Genomic DNA, 16,888 nt, shown 5'->3' with positions numbered 1-16,888 from the left:
GTCATGGCAAACAGCACTATAAGATGAATGAATGATGGCAAAGTCACACAGCATCTGTAGTTAGGTAAAACTGGAGTCAAATCCTAGTGCTGCCCCTTAAGGAGGGCTGCTACAGGAATCTTTATGCAAACTATAAAAGGATGCCACCCCTGGAAGATGAAGGACAAGAGGTGCTCTTCCTCTGGATTGAGGAACGTAGCAAAGGGCGCACGGCTTGGCAAGAATAGCTGAGCAAGTAGAGCACCGGGAGATTTTGGCCCCACTTACCACCTCACCAGTCAGTGTCACCATCATGGCTGTGTCACCACCACCACCAAGCATTGGAAGGAAAACTAAGGCTCAGAAACATGACAATTCTGATTATTCTCCATTACTAATCGTTCTAATGTTCCTGAATTCCATTGTTTACTGGAAGCAGTCCATAGCTCTGAGTGTGTCATCCCCCTCTTTAGGAGACTCCTGGCTCTACTTCCTGCTGAATTACACGCAAATTCCTCAGAGTGGCACTCAAGGTTCCCGAGGGTACTCATTTACTTTTAAGCTTTACCTTCTCTATTACAACCTGGCAGCTTTGCCAATACCTGCCCATCCTTTCCTCCTTGGCTAGAAGATGAGTAATATGAGGGCTTAGATTTCTGTCTGTATTGTTCAAACCTATCCCAAGCACCCAGAAGAATAAATGGCCCAATTAGAAAAAGATAGTAACAGTATCTTATTAAGCATTTAAAAAGTTTTAGTGTTGGCAAAAAATTTACTTCTCTAGAACTAGCCAAATTGTTCTAGTATCTTCTAGGAGGATTAATTTATATTTGTCCATTATTGTTATAAGTCACACACACACACACACACACACACACACACACACACACCCATATACATCACTGAATGGTCATCATCTTTATTTAAATAAAACAAGGAATGTTATTTAGCTTTGCTACTCCATTCTCTACAAAAGATTGGAACCTTTTAACATCATATTAATTTTTACAGGAAAAACTGTGCTGAAGCTAAGACAGCAGACTTAAACCAAAGGAACTTGGGCAAGTTAAACACTCTGTGCTTACTTCATCTATAAAGTAAGGGTAATGACAGTTCCTAATTTATTAAGAAAGGCTAGACATGCTGCAGTAACAAACTCCTCCCACCTTCTCACATCAGTATCTTATCACAGCAAAAGCTCATGGAAAGCCTGTTGCACAAATGAGTGACTGTCCTGGACACCTCTTTTTTATGATTTAGTGATCCAGGCTGGCCCAAGAAAAGAGTGACTGGAATGAATAGTACCTTTGTACCAATCCAACCTGAGAATAACTGTCAACTCTGCTCATGTCATGTTGATAAGAATGAGTTATCTGCATGACCAGGTCAACTTTGGGGTGATTGGAGATATCATATACTTTGTGCTTACGTGGAGGAATATGAGATGGGATTTGGTAAACTCAAAACATTATTTCTGTCATACCTACCTCGTCAGGTTAATATACAGATTGAATGTGATAATAAATGTACAAATCTCAGAATATACATGATTCATGGTAAGCACTATAGGTTTGCTAAAAATATAAAATATGGTCACTATTATTGTTAAGGCACAAGATATTTATCTTCAAATATTTCCCACTGAATCAAAATTCGGATTCAGTTACTATAACTCAGTGCATGAGTGACCTTTTTGCCCTTATCTGAGTGTTTGAAATGATCCTGTCCCCAAGTGTGAAGAGAAAACGTATTCCAAAGAGGCAGTACAATTCCCACAGAGACTTGAGTCCTGGTATAGATAATTGGTAATTATTAAGTCCCCATGCTTAGACTTTCCCTGAAAGTTCTTAGAAAATGTATTCTGAACTTTTTCTGTTTCAGAGATCAGGTTGATTCTGGAGTTCTCTAAGGTCTTGGCCCAATATTCAATTTCCATATCTTCTACTGCCAGTCTCTAGCTCAAGGCAAATAAAAAACTATATTTTTTTTCAGAAAGATACCAAATTTAAGTATAGGATAAATAATAAGGATTTCTGTTCAAACATGGACATCAGAGACACATAGATGACTTAAAGGGAGAAGATACTAACAAAGACTCAAGAGAGACTAGCATCAGAATGTATAAGGAAATCCAGCAAATAAACAAGAGACAAATGTAAAACTGGGTCAAAAACATGAACAAGCAATTCACAGAAGGAGCGTCAATAAATAAAATGATGAGCAACTTACCAGTAATCAGAGAGATACAATTTAAAGCAAGATGCCGTAAAGAGAGGCCAAAACCATAAATTTGAAAAATACGAAGCATTAACAGGGCAGTGGGGAAACGAGCGTCCTTAAGCACTGCTGGTGGGATTCTGTGCTGGCCTTTCTGGAAGGGCAATCCGGCAAGGTGCTGTAAGGGTGCTCACCACAGCAAGCCAAACGCTCAGATGTTCATTATCACAGAGATGAAAAGAAAAATGCAGTGGCTGCTGGCTATGGGACCCATGTGGCAATGAGCTCCAACAACCTAAATGTAAAAGGAAAGCTCTTAAGAATACAGGGTTCAAGTGAATGTAAGAAGCAGAATGAGAATTGAGATATACCCATCTGGGGGCTGGGGCTGGGGCTCAGTTGCAGAGTGCTCACCTAGCATGCGTGAGGCACTGGGTTCAATTCTCAGCACCACATTAAAAAAAAAAAAGATAAAGATATTGTGCCCATTTATAACTAAAAAATAAATATTTTTAAAAAAGATATACCCATTCGGTGAAAAGCACCTCATATCAATCCACCCAACAGCACACTATATTTTTATGGGCATATAAATAACTAAGAACCATATTAATGGGACTGGAAATAGAACGGAAATGGGGGATTGGTGAGAAGTTAAAAAAAAAAAAAAAAAGGCAACAGTAGAGCCTTATACAGATTGAGAGGATGACAGCCACTGGCTGACCAGCACAGGGAATTCAGATCTCTAACCCTAGGTTCCAGAGACCCCACACCTACACAAAGAAGCAGAAATTAGCTGATGTTCATCCATGAAGTTCTTCCTAAAATTCCTGGTTGATGACACAAAGTAGGCTATGGGGTGCTGGTGACCTGCACAGAGATTTTTAACTGCTAGTGAAGATCAAAACCGTTTCTCAGTAGTCTTGAGGGGTGAGACCTTTTCTTGTGAAATTAATTGATCAATGTTTTAGAATGAGAAACTGGATCCTAAAATATAAGACAGGTTTGGCAGACCATATTCATAGAGAGTTAAAAGAAATAAATTAAAGTGAATACATTACAAAGGTCCAAGTAAAATCTGTCATCTTAAGTCACACTGACACTTCATTTCGGCTTTCTTAATTCTAGTACGAGTTAATTTTGGCACACCATTACCCTAGACACGAGACAGGATGTATCCCTCAATGATTCATCAATAAGAATGTATTCTTTCCATGGGGGCGTATGGGGACACAGGTGAGGTTCAGGGACCAGATCCACGCTGGTGCTCTGCCATAATTTACCACAGTATAAACCAGAAGAAAACTTCCATGACTGAAATACTCTAGGCATATATTTGGGTTGTGGCACTGTTGGTCTTTTTTATTCGTTCTTTTTCTGTTGTTAAGTTTAAAGAGAGGATGGGAGTTCTGATTATTTATATTCAGAGATTCATTATTTTTTGCAAATTTAAATTTGCAGAAAAGTTAGACAACGCCATTTCTTCCCCTAGCTGCATGTACTGAATTAACAAAAACTCCCAACTAAAATGTTCCTGTCATATATCTTACAGCAACATTCCTGAGTTCGGCTTTGGAAAACCAAGTTAGCCAGCTTTTCTGCAATGATTAAATGATGGAGTGAAAGTAGATTTTCTGGGAAACCTCTTATTCAACATTGTAAGAATATAAGTAATCCTTGATACACTGGGATAAAGCTACATTGTAAATGAAAGGAGGAGAAAAGAAAAAGGACCTGAAAAGACAGGGATGGGGGAAGGAGGGAAGAGAATACAGGAAAGAAAAGGGGGAAAGGTGGGATGTGGGAGGAGGCAGGGTAGGAGAAAGGAGAGGCCCAAACTGAGGAGTACTGATAGGGTAAGACTAAAATGAGCCAGTACTAGGAAGGCAGAAGGGACCCCTGGTGAGGAACTACATTCTAGAAAGTAGTACTTGACCAAATCCTTCTGGTATCTTCTCTGAGATTTATTTTCATTCTCAGTAGTTTTTCTAGCTAGTCTCATACACATCAGAGTGGAGGTGGGGACTGTATCCAGAGATTGTCCTGGGACCTTGGAGCACTCTCAATTTAAAAGCTTTTAACTTCCTCTGGCAAAGATGCCCCTGACCTGTTGTCTTCTAGCCAACTGGGCCCAGAGCTGACCCCACATGATTCCCAGAATGAAGGAATGCGGGTGTCTGCTGTGACCACAGTGATCTCTCCCCACTCGGGGCTGCATTTCCACTTGGTGGCCTGGCCTCTGTTAATCCTCCCGTGTCTTGACAGAGGCTCTGTCTTCATTTTGCAACCTGCTCCTGCTGATGACTATAGTTTCTTGCCAGCGTCTTTGTAAGTCCCAAGACTTAAGAAATCTCTGGCAAGAAGCTGTGGGGGATTAGTTGAGGCTTCAAAATGGAGATGAAATTCCTGATACAGCCAAATGTTAAAGAGTTTGGCTAAATTCGTTCTTGAATTTTTTTCCTCTTCTCTTTATATTAAAAATCTACCTCAACCAGCAGAAGAGCTTTTGGGCAAAATTAACAATGGTCTCTTAGTGACAGCTAAAACCACAAACAAAAGGCTTCTCCTCAGCACACAGAGTGTTAGCACACCATGCCACACCTGGGCCAGTTCCACCTCCTCCTTAGGTGAACACTGGCTTTCCCTAAACAGCATCACGCTCAGCATTCTGCAGAGAGCTTCACATACAGTAAAAGAGTTATACATGAAAATGTATGTGTGAGGCTGAGTGTGTTGAAGAGACTGGTATTTTTGTGAAAAACAATCATTATGTGATTTTACAACCAAAGACTATGAAATACATATTAATCTACAAAATCTGGCAATTTTTGCTATTGCGATATATACTAGGATTTCTTTCTTTGTAGTTAAACCCGTACAAAAAGAAGCAGCTCCTCTTTAATTTTAAAAAATGCTTTTTTAAAAAATAGAATATAGGACACAACTCCTAGTACTGAAATTGATGTCCCTCTCCCTTCCCATAAAACAAAACAGAACAATCCACAAAACCCTGGCAACCTTGTAGACAGCCTAGAGTTTTAGATAACAAAAGACAAACACTAAACTATTAAGCCTATTTTTGGAAAGGTCAATGATGCTATCTATTGTTTGAATCTGATTGGCTATTTCAGTCAAGTGAGCAAGATGAGGAAGTTATTTAAACTATTATTTATGGATGACAAGGCCGATTAATTGCCACTGCACACTCCCAAGCTGCCTACTAATGTGCACTCTGCCCTGTGGCTAATTGAGTGTGTGTGTGGTATGGTGACGAATGGACAGCTCTTGGTCTTTTCTTCCCTCTGAAATGATATACTGTTTTTATTAATGGGGAGTCAAGAAGAGGGTTGGTATCTATAGGTGTACCGTATTTCATTCACTTCTCTAACAAATGAACCTTTTTAGCCTTCTATTAGTAGAGGGTGCTAGGGGACAGACATATTCCACAGAGAGATATTTAGTGAAGTGCAAATGGTGATGATCTGTGAAAAAGAAGAGCAGGAGACCCAGCAATGACAAGGGAGGGAGAAGAACTGAATGAAAAGATTCAGTTTCATGTCCCGTCTTCTTGACAGTGGCGTTCACTGTTAGTGGTCTAAAGGTGGGAAAAGTTGTTTTGGAAAGTCAGTGTTAAGCCAGCTATGAAGACGGTAAACAAAAATGAAAACGTGTTGTATTTCCCTAAAAGGCACATTTCACACATTTGGTAGAGGAGATAAAAGTGCGAACTGCGATTAGCAGTTCACTTTGATTAGCACATAGAGAGCGAACAGGGACTTCCTAATATTTAATTTACAAAATAACAGGGTGTTAGGAACTGTCCAGCTCCACCTATACTCCGCCTTAGTGTCAATCCTAGACAAAGAACATTTATTTAGGTCTTTGGTTCAGGGTATTTTGTTCCACACCTGCTAACAATGGCAACTGAATTATGGCCAGAAACAAATCAGTCTTTGGGCTTTTCAACCTGCCAATCACTGCCCACTATCTTCATAAAACCCTCTGTTGACCTGACCCAGAGCATGAGACTTGGTTTTCTATTCTTTACCTGCTTTATGAACAATACAGCTCTTGAATGCTTCTTCAGCCTCAGCTAGTCTCTGCTGTATCTTCTGCACACTCACTGCCGCTCATACAACATACTAATTTGTTCAAAAATTTATTGAGCACTTACTATTTTGCCAAGCACAATTCTAGTACAGAAACAAGCAAAGTCATTCATGATTTCTTAAAATTTAACAACAAAGACTGTAATCTGCCAGAAAAACTCACAGCCGCCCAAACAGCAAATACAGGCTGAGAACAGGAAGAGCTGGGTGGCATTTACCTGTGCCAGCCTCGCCAAGTGTATGCACGTAAAACATGCAACTTGCTACAAGCACATAATGAAAGAGCAAAGGATGTGTGTCAGCCAAGAAGTCAACTCAGCATGTAATGCAACACATGCCACCTTGCTTCTAGGATTACACCGGCTGGCAAAGTGCTTCTGAAATCAATTGTTTGCCCTCAATGCTGACCCAGCAGAGGGATTAACATTCATTTTAAAAACAGATCCAAGAAGTGCAAAACAAGGCATTACAGGTATGCTGGAGTAGAACCATGGTAACAGCTACACAAATTCACCAACAAACCACAAATACTGCATTTTAATAATCTTATGTAAACAGTGGGTACTCCTGAGCCCACATTTCCAGGGTGTCCCTGTGGGGATCCCTAAGTCAGTGGCCTACTTTCTCCTCTGGCTGCTCTGGAGGTTGTGTTGCCCTGGTCAGGATGCTCCCTGCTCTGTTCTGCTGCCCCAATTGCCACCCTCTTGGTCCGCACCCTCCACATTCCTCCCTGGAGTCCACAAAGGTTGGCTTTAGGTCTTTTGCACTTTGTGGGGTGGTAGCAGTGGTGTTATCATTAAAATCAATTTCAAATACTGTTAGGGCATTTTTCTTATTGGTTGTTCAAAACATTACAAAGCTCTTGACATATCATATTTCATACATTTGATTCAAGTGGGTTATGAACTCCCATTTTTACCCCGTATACAGATTGCAGAATCACATCGGTTACACATCCACGTTTTTACATATTGCCATACTAGTGACTGTTGTATTCTGCTACCTTTCCTATCCTCTACTATCACCCCTCCCCTCCCCCCTCCCATCTTCTTTCTCTACCCCATCTACTGTAATTCATTTCTCTCCCTTGTTTTTTTTTTCCCCTTTCCCCTCACATCCTCTTATATGTAATTTTGTATAACAATGAGGGTCTCCTTCCATTTCCATGCAATTTCCCTTCTCTCTCCCTTTCCCTCCCACCTCTCGTCCCTGTTTAATGATAATCTTTTTCTCATGCTCTTCCTCCCTGCTCTGTTTTTAGTTGCTCTCCTTATATCAAAGAAGACATTTGGCATTTGTTTTTTAGGGATTGGCTAGCTTCACTTAGCATAATCTGCTCTAATGCCATCCATTTCCCTGCAAATTCCATGATTTTGTCATTTTTTAGTGCTGAATAATACTCCATTGTGTATAAATACCACATTTTTTAATCCATTCATCTATTGAAGGGCATCTATGTTGGTTCCACAGTCTAGCTATTGTGAATTGTGCTGCTATGAACATCGATGTAGCAGTATCCCTATAGTACGCTCTTTTAAGGACTTCAGGGAATAGTCCGAGAAGGGCAATAGCTGGGTCAAATGGTGGTTCCATTCCCAGCTTTCCCAGGAATCTCCATACTGCTTTCCAAATTGGCCGCACCAATTTGCAGTCCCACCAGCAATGTACAAGTGTACCCTTTTCCCCACATCCTCGCCAGCACTTGTTGTTGTTTGACTTCATAATGGCTGCCAATCTTACTGGAGTGAGATGGTATCTTAGGGTGGTTTTGATTTGCATTTCTCTGACTGCTAGAGATGGTGAGCATTTTTTCATGTACTTGTTGATTGATTGTATATCCTCCTCTGAGAAGTGTCTGTTCAGGTCCTTGGCCCATTTGTTGATTGGGTTATTTGTTTTCTTATTGCTTAATTTTTTGAGTTCTTTGTATACTCTGGATATTAGGGCTCTATCTGAAGTGTGAGGAGTAAAGATTTGTTCCCAGGATGAAGGCTCCCTATTTACCTCTCTTATTGTTTCTCTTGCTGAGAAAAAACTTTTTAGTTTGAGTAAGTCCCATTTGTTGATTCTTGTTTTTAACTCTTGTGCTATGGGTGTCCTATTAAGGAATTTGGAGCCCGACCCCACAATATGTAGATTGGAGCCAACTTTTTCTTCTATCAGATGCAGAGTCTCTGATTTGATATCCAGCTCCTTGATCTATTTTGAGTTAATTTTTGTGCATGGTGAGAGAAAGGGATTCAGTTTCATTTTGTTGCATATGGATTTCCAGTTTTCCCAGCACCATTTGTTGAAGATGCTATCCTTCTCCTACCTCCATTGCATGCTTTTAGCCTGTTAGGGCATTTTTTTAAAAAAGGCTCTCTTCTTTTTTCTATTCCTATTTATATCCTACAGGTCAAAACCAAAGTTTATTATTTTTTTTGTTTATTACTGGGGACTGGATTCAGGGGCACTTACTCAACCACTGAGGCACATCTCCAGCCCTATTTTATATTTTATTTAGAGACGGTCTCACTAAGTTGCTTAGTGCCTTGCTTTTGCTGAGGCTGGCTTTGAACTCACGATCCTCCTGCCTCAGCCTCTGAAGCTGCTGGGATTACAGGCATGTTCTACTGTGCCCAGCTAGACCAAAGAGTTTTGATGCCATAGTGGTTCTTTGCTCACCTAAATGGCTGAGGTGAGATTGATATTAATGAAAAACATTTCAGCTGACTACAAACTCTAATATCTGAAAGTCAGAGACACAACTCAGGTTTCTGGGGCACCTAATCACTGGAGCTATAGGGATGGAAGGGAAGGACGGAGCAGGTATTTGAAAATGGAGCAAGAAGGTACCTCTACCAACACTCCACAACTGTGTTGAGAGAATTTTTTTGAGGTCCAATTTTATATGGAACCCTCTTATTGAACTCCCAGTCCTGGGCAAACCTTGGATTTGGTTCTTGTCCCCTATACCCAAGTGCTATCAAAAGTTTAGTTTGAGGATATCTGGTTAGGAAGCTGGCTCTGGGTTTTCTGAGAACTATCTTTAGTGACAGCCTACACTTCTGGATTCCTACTTAATATGATTTCTGGCCTCTGAGATTATGTTACTTTTTGGTTTCATTTTTTTCATCTTATTTTATTTGTGTACACATACACATATGTATATATAATATATCAAAACAGACCAATTATTGTAACAACAATTCTCTGGTGTCCATAAAGACCCTGGTCCTCTGCATGGACATCTGTACCCCAAGGATGGAAACTGTGCTCTCAGTTGATAAAGAAAGAGTCCACAAGTTTGTTCCTCAAGGTTCATAACCTTTACCCCTTGGAATTATCACATCATAGGAAAAATTTTCCCAGATATAAAATTGCATATAAAATCAAAAAGAAGCTACCCCAATAACTGGGGAAATTCTGTATAGATTTTATATTATTATTGCCCACACAAGACCAAGGCATCTGAAAAGTATAGTAAGAGATCCTGTCCAAAGAAATTTAAAGCAGTAAAATAGAAAGATCAAGGAAAGACCAACACAAGTACAAACAAGCAAAAGCCAAGGTCACATTCTTAATAGGGCTCTTGTGGCCTACAAAAGCTGGCATAGCTATTCCAAAGTTTTTTATTGTTTTTGTCATTTTTGTTCAAATGCAAGTGTAGCATTGGGTGGGGAAGGGAACCAAATTATTTATTCTACTGTTAAAATCAAGAAGGCTGGCAGTATAGCTCAGAGGTGGAGTTCTTGCCTAGGATGTGCAAGGCCCTAGATTCATCCTCCCCCCTCAAAAAACAAAGAAACAAAAAACCCCAAGAGTTCAGAGTGTGGTATTGTGCATCTGTAATTCAGCTTCTCGGGAGGTTAAGGAGGGAGGATCACCTAAGAGTTCATTCAAGGGAGTTCAGGGCCAGCCTGGGCATCAAAGCAAGAAGAGATCCCATCTCTTCAACAAAAAATAAAAGCAAAAGAAACCTCATTGCATTGATCTCAGAGTTTTCCCTGTATTCAAACCTTTCTCATCTCTGCTAGTGCCAAATTTTCTCTCTGGTATAGGATTCCCTTTAAAATGTCTATGTTGGAACCATACGACAAATTGTGAGGGAAACACTGAAAATTATGGTTTCACTAACCAGTGTAATAGTCACTTTATTTGGAGAGGTTTTGGTTGTCTTTTCAGAAAACAATGTAAACAAAGCCAGTTTGGTCATCGTAAGCTAAATTGTATCCAAGAAAATCTCACCTAGAAAGAGGTCAGCAACCCTCTTAATCCTAAAGACCACCCAGAGGGTTTCACAAGAAACTGGGAGCTGTGAGCAAGAGTCGGCCACATGGCCAGTCCATCATGTCCACTTCCGGCTGCTCTCACCGGCTCAGCAGGCCCCAGCCCATCTGTCCTAGCATACCTGCCTACCCTTCTCCCGCCTGTCTGCCTTCACACTTAACTCCAGACACACCGCACATTCCATGCCTGTGCACATGCTGTTCCCTTTGACTAGAACATTCTTTCCCTTCTTGCAACGCTTACTTATTCCTCAGGTCTCTTTCCCTTGACTCCCCAGATCTGGGTCAGTGGTCCTCTCAGATGCTCCAGGGCAAATCCTATGTTCCTCTCAGATCAGTTGTCAAAATGCACTCTACCCCCATGGGAATCCAGCTCCTCAGAGGCAGTGACTCATCTGTCTTCTTCCCCACTCTCTTTCTATTGCCCTGAAGGAACTGATACTTGGCAGGGATCAGAGATATCTGTTGATTAAATGAACAAAACAAAAGAAGGAAGCAAAGGAGAGAAGAGAGGGAAGAGGGAGGGAACTGCTCTTGAAGGAGCAGGGTGGTGTTCATAGCACTAGTGTCATAAATTTCAATGACTTTGTTGTCATTGTTTTGGGTATAAGGGATTGGACCCAGGTGCTCAATCACTGAGCCCCATCCCCAGCTCTTTTTTATTTTTTATTTTGAGACAGGATCTTGCAGAGTTGCTTAGAGCCTTATTAAGTTGTTGAGTCTGGCTTTGAACTTGCGATCCTCTTGCCTCAGCCTCCCAAGCCACCGGAATTATAGGCATGTGCCACCACACCCAGCTTAGCGATGTGTTTTTACACAGAGGTTATATCATGATAGTTTTATTTTCCTTCACATAAAATATAAAATTATGCACCTTTGGTTTGCTTGAGCAAAAGATAAGTAGATTCGGAGCTCCTGAGCAGGATTAACAACAGAAATAACTGTGTGTTTTTCAACCACTTTACAACTTTTAAAGAGTGGCTCTGTGATTCTTTTATCAATTCTGGGAGGCAGAATCTTATACAAGAGGAAACTGAGGTTCAGTGACTCTGAATTGCCATGGTCACATATTCATTGAGTGACAGAACCAGAGCCCTACACTAGGCCTTCCAACTCTGGGTGAGGGTGGTGTTGGGCCTAGTAGCAGTGTATGAACCCAGCACCTTGCCCATTACCTGGGGAGCAGGGTCTTGAGAGGGCAGAAGAATTTAACCTTTATCTCAAACAAATTAAACACAAATCAAAATCTAATTTAATGATGTGCCCAATTCATTCTCCATGGGCACCATAAATAAAACTATTGCTCAAGAGCAATTTTCTTCAAACGAATGCAAACTCAAGCTAAAAACAGACCCATTCAAATTACAAAGACTTACAAATTATGATGTTAGCTTCTTTACCTGGTTTCAAGTACAATCTTCTGACAATATCAATAGGACACACTGAGCTCATTTTGGAAACAGCTCTTTGATTTGACATTATGCAAATAAAAATAATAATTAAAAAAAATCTTAACAGCTTTTGGGAATAACTGATGTACAGTAAACTGCACATTTTCAAAATGCACAATTTTAATGGCTTTTGGCATATGTTTACATCCAAGAAACCACAATCAGGGTAATGAACATATCCAGCATGCCCCCAAGTTTCCTTTCCTCTCTGTAATCTCTCCCTCCCACAACTACACCACCCCCTGGCCCAGGCAACCACGGATCTGCTTTCTGTCAATATAGATTAGTTTGCATTCTCTAGAATTTTATATAAATGGAATCATGCAAAATGCACTTTTTGGTCTAGTTTATTTCACTCAGCATAATTATTTTGAGATTCATCCACTTTATTGTTTGTATCAACAGTACATTCAGTTTTCCTGAGGAATAATATACCATTCTATGGCTGTACCACAATTTGTTTAGCCATTCTCTGTGATGGGCATTTGGGTTGTTTCTGCCTTTTAGCTACTATAAAGATATTAAGGATATTCACCTGATGGAACATAAACCCTCATCTCCTTTGACAAAAGTACCTAGTAATAAATGGCTGGGTTATACGGCAGGAGGATGTTTAACTGTAAGAAACTGACAAACTTTTTCTAAAAAAGTAATGTACCATGTTACATTCCCATGAAAGGTCTAGTTCTTCTATATCCTAGCCAACACTTATTTTGGTCAGTCTTTTTAATTTTAGCCATTCTAGTGGGTGTATAGTATTATCTCATTGTGGCTTTAATTTGAACTTCCCCGATGACTACATATCTGTTGAAATATTTTGCTTAAATTTTATTGAGTTGTTTGTCTTATTCAGAAGTTGTAAGGGTTCTTTGTATACTCTAGAGGAAAGATCTGTGGCAGATAGATAAGTAGGTAATGTTTTGCAATTTTTTTTTCTCTCTAGTCTGCTGGGTTACTGTTTTGTTTTCTGATAACAGTGCCTTTGAAGAGCCCACATTTTTATTTGGATAAGAACAATTTATTGATTTTTCTTTTACATTACACGTTCTTTTTGTGTATAATACCTAACAAATCTTTGCTAAGTCCCAGATCACAAAGATTATTTCCTAATGTTTTCTTCTAGATGTTTGCTATGGTTTCCCCCAAATTCAAATGTTGAGATCCTACCTCTAAGGTGATGCATTAGATCATGAAGGTTCTTGGGGGATTAAAGCCCTCTTAAAAGAGAACACAGAGAGCTAGCTACAACTAGCTATCTTCTGCCATGTGAGGTTACAATGAAAGGACATTCATCTATGCAGAAGCAGCCAGCATCAGAATCCAATCTGCAAGTGCCTTGAGGCTGGAATTCCCAGCCTCCAAATCATGAGAAATAAATTTCTGTTGTTCAAAAGCCACCCAGTCTATAGGACTGTTATAACATTCTAAGTGGATTAATGCAGTGCTAGTTCAATCCTAGCTTTTACCTTTAGGTCTACAAATCCATTGTGAGATGATGTGGGCAAAGGACTGAGGCTCAACTTTTTGGCTATGACTGTCCAATTGTTTCAGCTTCACTTGAAATGATTATTCTTTCTCCATTGAATTATTGTGACACTTTTGTCAAAATTACGTGTGGGTCTACTTTGGTATTTACTATTCTGTTTCATTTATCTATCTTTCTCTTATGCCAATACTGCTTTGATTATTGTAGCTTTATATAAGTCTTTTAAAAAATTGTTTTAGTTTACATGGACACAATACCTTTATTTTTATATGGTGCCTCACATGTGTGTAGAAAGCACTCCCCACTGAGCTATAACTCCAGCCCAAAGTCTTAAAATCAGGTAGTGTAAGTCCTTCCTCTAACTTTTGTTCTTTAAAATTTGCTCTGGCTCTTCTGTGTCCTTGGTATTTATACATACATTTTAGAATTAGCTTATGAATTCCTACAAAAACATCTGTTGAGATGTTTGACTGTTTGCATCTCTAGATCAATGATTAATTTGGGAAGAAATGACATCCTAATATTGAGCTTTCTGAATGATATATTTTTCCATTTATTTAGGTCTGCTTTAATTTTACTTTTAGAGTTTTTAGCATATAGGGTTTATACATCTTTTATCAAATTTATCCTTGAGCACTTCATATTTTGGATGTACTTAGTTTAACAAAAACAACCCATTTTTGCAGAAAGGATGCAAATTTGACCTTCTATTCTGCCTATCTGTAATCTTCCATCCTTCTGTTCAGAAAACATTTTCTATGCAACTACCAAGTGCCAGGATCTGAAGAGCGACATCATCGGCCCATGCTGATGTCTTCCCTTGGCTCTCACTGCCTGTGATACCTAATCAGTACCATCTACTTGAACTGCATCATATGATTCAACACCTTATTGTATATATTACTGTGTTATTTGCCTCTTGATTGTGTCTTCCCCTCCCAACTAAATGGTAAGCCCCTTAGGAGTAAAAACTATGATTCATACTTATTTATAAATCCATAATGCTTGGGATGTTAATAAGAAAACAGGAGATAAATCTTTTTTTTTTTTAAATAAAGGGACCCATAAGGTTAAACCAATAAAACTGTGTCTGTGATTCTATTCTGTGTGTGTTCAATACTAACTTACAATTAAGCAATAAGAAACAAATATTGAAATGTTGATGGTGTGTTTTTTGCACTCAACATGGAGTAAGGGGTTTCAAGGAACTTTGTGTGGCTTGCTTCCTTGTCCTCAGGGAGCTCACAAGGAAGAAGTCACTGAAGAGGCCATCCCCTATGTATCTAAAGGGAAGAAGTCAAAGGGCCTTGAGCCTGTTGCTGGGGAAGCCTGTTCAATGATGGCTTCTGTCCACTTTCCATTTCAGTCTCTGGCACATACGATTCTGACAAATAGCTGTTAGTATCTGACTGAGTCTGTTTACAAGATGCAGGCTGCTGTTTATAAGACATAGGCCAAATTTTACCCTTGGATATCCAAGAATTATTTCCAGTGATTTCAGGTCCATTGTTGGTTTCTGGTCCTACGCACTTCTCAGTACAATTTAAGCTTGTAGTCAGCTTGTTCATAAGCCTGTTCATAAGCCTTCCCCCAGAGCAAATTAATTTCAAGTTTATCCATCACAAAGAATAGAAAACAGTTAAAGGAGCCATCAACAACATTTTTAAAGTAGTGAGCTAGTAGTGAGGGATGGGACATTATGCCACTGTCACAGAGATGAATATGTAGGTAGTGACGCTTGCCCACGAAAAAACAGCACAGGAAGCATCAGGAACCAATAAATAAGGCAGGTATTCTGGTGTCACTTGTGTAGTGGCATATATCTCAGAGATTACAATCCTCAACTTGGAAAATAAGATACTGAGGTTCCTGTCCATGTTTTCAATTTACACAGTCTTCTTAACTGAGCCTCAACATTTCTGACTGTCTCCATGTCATTCATCTCAATCCACATCACAGGCTGTAGTTAACAGAAACTGTAAGCTAATGGCTGGGACAGCCATATGTAGCACTGAAATTGACAGATAGCTGCTTAACACAAACTCACTAAAGGGAATGCTAGGGATCTCCTATCCAGTATGTTCTTGAAAATGAAATCAGAAATCATTAGTAATAGGCAAAAAAACAAGAGGGGGGTATATAAAGCTGTCACTATATCACAATTCAGAAAAAATAGTTTAAAATCAGCTGTTTCATTGTACAATGTGGTGATATTTATGAATCTAATGGTATGAACAGTTGATGGTAGACTTGCATTTTATTTCTGATACCAAGCAACCAAGCAACCAATCCTAAGGTTCAACTCCAAAGAACTCATATATACTGACTGCCTGAGTCAAGGAGAGGGAGAGTTGTATTCTTTTAAATTATAAACTAATATCAAAGCATCTTTAAAAAATTCCATGACTCTGCTGTGTTTTTCAAGCACTCCTATGGGGAACTGTACATGAAAAGAGACCCATAACTCCTCCCTTCAATGTTAGCTATCCAATACTGTAACGAAGTAACTGAGATAATCAGTTAAAAAATAGGAAAGGTTTGCTTTGGCTCACAGTCCATGTTGCTTTTGGGTCTGTGGCAAGGCCACACATCACAGCAGGAATGTGGGGCAGAGGAAGCCCTCATGTCCAGGAACAAAAAGAGGAAGAGGAGGAGCCAGGATTCCTATAACCCTTTCAAGGACATGACCTCCACTATGTAACTTCCTCCCAACTTATAAGATTCCACCTCTTAAAAAGTTCTACCACTTCCCAATCATGCCACACTGGAAACCAAACCTTTATCACAAGGGCCTTTAGGAGACATTCCAGATCCAAACTATGGCATCCACTTATCCAACGAGAGCTCTACAGATGGATGAGTTCCCTCATTCAACACCTAGGTGCCGAGTACTGTGCAAGATGTGACTCCTGCCCTCAAGATGCTCATCTAGTGGCCACTCTCTATAGGTCTAAATGAGCTCCCTTCCTGCCCTCCTTCCACTTTTACAGGCAAGATACATGCTGAGCTGCAGAGGTGCATCTGAGACTGGGGAGTACACCTGAGAGAAAACAGGGCACAGCTGCCAGTGACACACAGTCAAAAACCTGCCTCCCCATTATTAAAAATGTTTAGTTCTTTGTGATCCAGGATGTGACATCCAATAGTAGAGAATGCTAGGTCAGACTACACCCTTCCTTAACACTGTTTCCATGTGCCTTGCTTCTCCTCTCCATTTTCTTCTTTAAAATGTTCCTCTCCCTAGCTTTTGTTCCTATGTGTGTGACAGTTAAAACCTTTAAAATGTCCCTGTGAAGACAAAAATTCTTATCACAGATTTCTGCACTTCCTCAAAATAAATCCAGTGGAGGCGACTGGGGCTGGGAAGTGTGCAGG

General features: G+C 39.8%; 1 protein-coding gene across 2 annotated transcripts in view; it reads right to left on the bottom strand.

The window, feature by feature from the left end:
* The window catches only part of Babam2 (BRISC and BRCA1 A complex member 2), a 395,729-nt gene that overhangs the window by 110,284 nt on the left and 268,557 nt on the right, over positions 1-16,888 (bottom strand). The gene's annotated exons all lie outside the window — the stretch shown is intronic.

Source organism: Marmota flaviventris, chromosome 14 (assembly GCF_047511675.1).
Source record: "Marmota flaviventris isolate mMarFla1 chromosome 14, mMarFla1.hap1, whole genome shotgun sequence".
Classification (NCBI taxonomy): Eukaryota; Metazoa; Chordata; class Mammalia; order Rodentia; family Sciuridae; genus Marmota; species Marmota flaviventris.
This window is presented reverse-complemented; position numbering and strand designations above follow the sequence as displayed.